A 4,223-nucleotide genomic window follows, 5' to 3' on the forward strand; every position below is an offset into this window, starting at 1 on the left:
GAGGAGGAATTGCGACAGTTTTTAAGAACAACTTATATTGCAAGCTTTTGTCGCCACTGTTTTTCTCTTCTTTTGAACTGAGCTTGTTTGAACTGGGTCGGTCGGATCCGATACTGTGTGCGGTGGTTTACCGGCCGCCAAAATATAACCGAGACTTTATAAAAGACTTCGCTGAATACTTGGCTGGTATCATGACAAAGTATGACAGGATTTTAATTGTTGGTGATTTTAACGTGCATGTCTGTTGTCCTACGAAGCCACTGGCTAAAGACTTTGTAGACTTGATTGATGCTTTTAACTTTCTACAACATGTTACTGGACCCACACGCAGCGAACACACGTTAGATCTTTTATTATCATATGGTTTGCCAATTTTTAATATTCAGGTTTCTGATGCATTTTTTTCTGATCATATGCCTGTCTTATTTGATTTTAACTTGCCCTGTCATAGTTTTAAATCGTGCGCTTCTGCACGTCACCGCCGCATCTTAAAACCCTCCACCGCTGCTCAATTCTCCTCTGTTTTTATTAAAATTGCTCAGTCTGACACTAGGTCTCCTACTTACCTGGACACAGAGCAACTAACCGCATCCTTTCTCTCAACCTGTCCTGACATCCTGGACACTGTTGCCCCTTCAAAAGCTGTGCGCCCTAGACCCAAACCTGAGCCATGGCTCAATGACACCACTCGTGCAGCCAGGCGAGAGTGCAGGAAAGCTGAGCGCAGGTGGAAGAGAGATAAGCTCCATGTGTCATTTGAAATCCTTAAGGACAGTTGGCGAAAGTATCAGAAAATTTTAAAAGCTGAAAAAACACGTTACTTTTCTGATATTATTTCCCAAAATTTTAATAACCCGCGTGTTCTTTTTAAAACCATTGATTCGATTTTAAATTGTCCCCAATCCACCTGTCTGGAAGCTTCATCTGAACTATCAGAGCCCATATCTCATCCCCCTCTTTCGACCCTTCCATAGCGTCACTTGTTCATCTGTTTTTTATCAGTTTGAGCCTGTGTCGTTGTCATTTTTAACTAAAATTGTCACCCAACTCAAACCCTCATCCTGCCCCACTGACATTGTCCCTCCTCGTCTTTTTAAAGAGATTTGGGAGACTATCGGACCAAATGTCCAAAAAATTATTAATAGTAGCCTTGCTTCAGGTGTTGTCCCGGCGCAATTTAAAGAAGCTGCTGTGGAACCCCTGATTAAAAAGCCAAATTTAGACACTTCAGTTTTATCAAATTATAGACCCATTTCAAAGCTCCCTTTTATGTTGAAAATTTTAGAAAAAGCTGTACTTTTACAATTACAGTCCTTTTTAGACATGCATGGCATCCTTGAGATGTTTCAATCTGGGTTTAAAGCTTTCCACAGTACTGAGTCTGCACTGTTAAGAGTTTTTAATGACATCTTTTTAACTATTGACTCTGGTGATTCTGTGATTCTTATGCTTTTAGACCTTACTGCTGCCTTTGATACAGTTGATCACACAACTCTCATTTCTCGGTTAGAGCATTGTGTTGGTATCAGAGAAACTGCCTTGGAATGGTTCAGGTCATATCTGTCCCAGAGATGCTTCTCAGTCAGACTTGGTGACTCCCAATCGTCTTCTGTCCCTTTATCTTGTGGAGTCCCCCAGGGTTCAATTCTCGGACCTATCCTCTTTTCTTTATACCTTCTCCCTCTTGGACTGATTTTTAAAAAGCATGGCATCTCTTACCATTTTTATGCAGATGACTCTCAAATCTACCTGCCCCTCAAAAGAAATGACAACAGCTCCCTGAAGCCTCTGCTAGAGTGCCTAAAGGACATTAAGGCCTGGATGGCATTAAACTTTTTAAATTTAAATGAAGGTAAAACTGAGGTCATGGTGTTTGGACCCAATCGGGCCTGTGATGGCCCTCCTATTGATCTGGGTTCTTTACACATTTACCTGAAAACCACAGTCACCAACCTCGGCGTCAAAATTGACAATGATCTTAAACTGGACAAGCAAATTAATTCTGTAGTAAAATCCAGTTTTTATCATCTGAGGCTTTTATCTAAAATTAAATCTGTTTTATCTTTTAATGATTTTGAACGAGTAATTCATGCTTTTATCTCAACCCGTTTGGACTACTGTAATGCCCTCTATACTGCCGTCAACCAGACCTCACTTGCACGCTTACAGTTAGTCCAAAACACGGCTGCTCGTCTTTTAACAGGAACCCGCAAGCATGACCACATCACCCCCGTTCTGGCCTCCCTTCACTGGCTCCCTGTCTCTTTTAGAATTAATTTTAAAATACTATTGTTTGTTTTTAAGTCACTAAATGGGTTGGCACCAAAGTACATCTCGGACCTCCTACATGTGTACACTCCCTCGAGGTCTTTGAGGTCTTCTACTCAGTCGCGTCTCATTGTTCCGAAAACAAGGCAAAAAACCAGGGGCGACCGTGCCTTTTCAGTTATAGCCCCTAAGCTTTGGAACGAGCTACCTCCCCACATTAAAATGGCCCCCACAGTAGAAATTTTTAAATCTCGTCTTAAAACTTATTTTTATTCCTTGGCTTTTAATCCAGCGTGAGAGTTGTGTGGTCTCTGTCCTGTCTTTTATGTTTATGAATCACTGGTTGTTGTCTGTCTGGTGTGTTTTTATTTCGTGCTTTTATGTGCTCTTATCTATTTTACTCTGTTTTTAGTTTTTTACTATTTTTATCATGTTTTATTTTACTCATTGTGCAGCACTTTGTTAACCTTGTTGTTTTTAAAATGTGCTATACAAATAAAGTGGATTGGATTGGACACGTTGAAAAATAGCTTCTTCCATGATTTTACTAAGAAAGGCGAGGTTTTATACGGGCCTATAGCTGTTCATAAGTGACTTTCTAGACTGGCACAGAGGAACAATACCTGAAAGCTGAGACTTATTCAAAACGTCTGAAAGCTCTGAGGCCATACAATATGCAACACTCTTAAAAAACCCTGTTGCCAGAGTATCAAGGCAGCAAGTGGTGGAATTCAGGTGGTGTATGATGTCAGCCAGGTTCCTATGAGTAATTAGAGAGAATTGTGTCCAGGTTTCTCTCATTGGACACAGAGGTGGAATATATCCTGTGTCTACCATTGAAACACTGACTGACTGTCTGATTTTCTCAACTTTGTTGCAGAAATTAGTGTACTCTGCAATGTAGTCAGTCGACGAATTGATGTTGTTTCCAAAAACATTTTATGTGTTGCTAGTTATGAACTTTGTGGCTCGTTGGTCTAGTAGTATGATTCTCGCTTAGGGTGCGAGAGGTCCCGGGTTCAATTCCCGGACGAGCCCCAGTGACTTATGTAAGTTGTAGTTTTCTCCACCAAGTAGCAAAACTCATAGGACTTCAACCAGGCCAGAAAGTCCCACCTAGTTCTTCAACCGGTCTATCAAGGTATTATGGTCAACCTTGTCAAATGCAGCACTGTGAGACCACGATTGAAATGTTGCCACTATCCGTATTGGAGCAGATGTCATTACGGACTTGAACTAGAACTGTCTTAGTGCTGGGATGTGGAAACTTGACTGGAGAACATCAAAACACTTATTTAATGCTAGGAGTTTGTACACACCTTGAAAAACAGCTTTTTCTATGATTTTACTAAGAAAGGGGAGGTTTTATACGGGCCTATAGCTGTTCGTAAGTGACTCTCTAGACTGGCACAGAGGAACAATACCTGGAAGCGGAGACTTATTCAAAACGTCTGAAAGCTCTGAGGCCATACAATGTGCAACACTCTTAAAAAACCCTGTTGCCAGAGTATCAAGGCAGCAAGTGGTGGAATTCAGGTGGTGTATGATGTAGGCAAGGTTCCTATGAGTAATTAGAGACAATTCTGTCCAGGTTTCTCTCATTGGACAAAAAGGTGGAATATATCCTGTGTCTACCATTGAAACACTGACTGACTGTCTGATTTTCTCAACTTTGTTGCAGAAATTAGTGTACTCTGCAATGCAGTCAGTCATTGAATTGATGTTGTTTCCATGGAGATGGTCCCAATCTAACACAGTCTCACAGTCACACTCACATGTCAACAGCCCTACTTGAGTTTCTAAATGTTGATGATGATGTGACATGGGTATTTGGTTTTTTAATTTAGAAAAACATTTTATGTGTTGCTAGTTATGAGTATTGTGGCTCGTTGGTCTAGTAGTATGATTCCCGCTTAGGGTGCGGGAGGTCCCGGGTTCAATTCCCGGACGAGCCC

General features: G+C 41.1%; 2 non-coding genes across 2 annotated transcripts; both read left to right on the forward strand.

Annotated features, from left to right (window-relative positions):
* Positions 1–3,234: 3,234 nt before the first annotated feature.
* trnap-agg (transfer RNA proline (anticodon AGG)) lies at positions 3,235–3,306 on the forward strand. The gene has a single exon. It is a non-coding gene; the product is annotated as a tRNA-Pro (tRNA).
* An 845-nt stretch (positions 3,307–4,151) lies between these two features.
* trnap-agg (transfer RNA proline (anticodon AGG)) lies at positions 4,152–4,223 on the forward strand. Its single transcript has one exon. It is a non-coding gene; the product is annotated as a tRNA-Pro (tRNA).

The sequence above is a fragment of the Cololabis saira genome, chromosome 5 (assembly GCF_033807715.1).
Source record: "Cololabis saira isolate AMF1-May2022 chromosome 5, fColSai1.1, whole genome shotgun sequence".
NCBI lineage: Eukaryota > Metazoa > Chordata > Actinopteri > Beloniformes > Belonidae > Cololabis > Cololabis saira.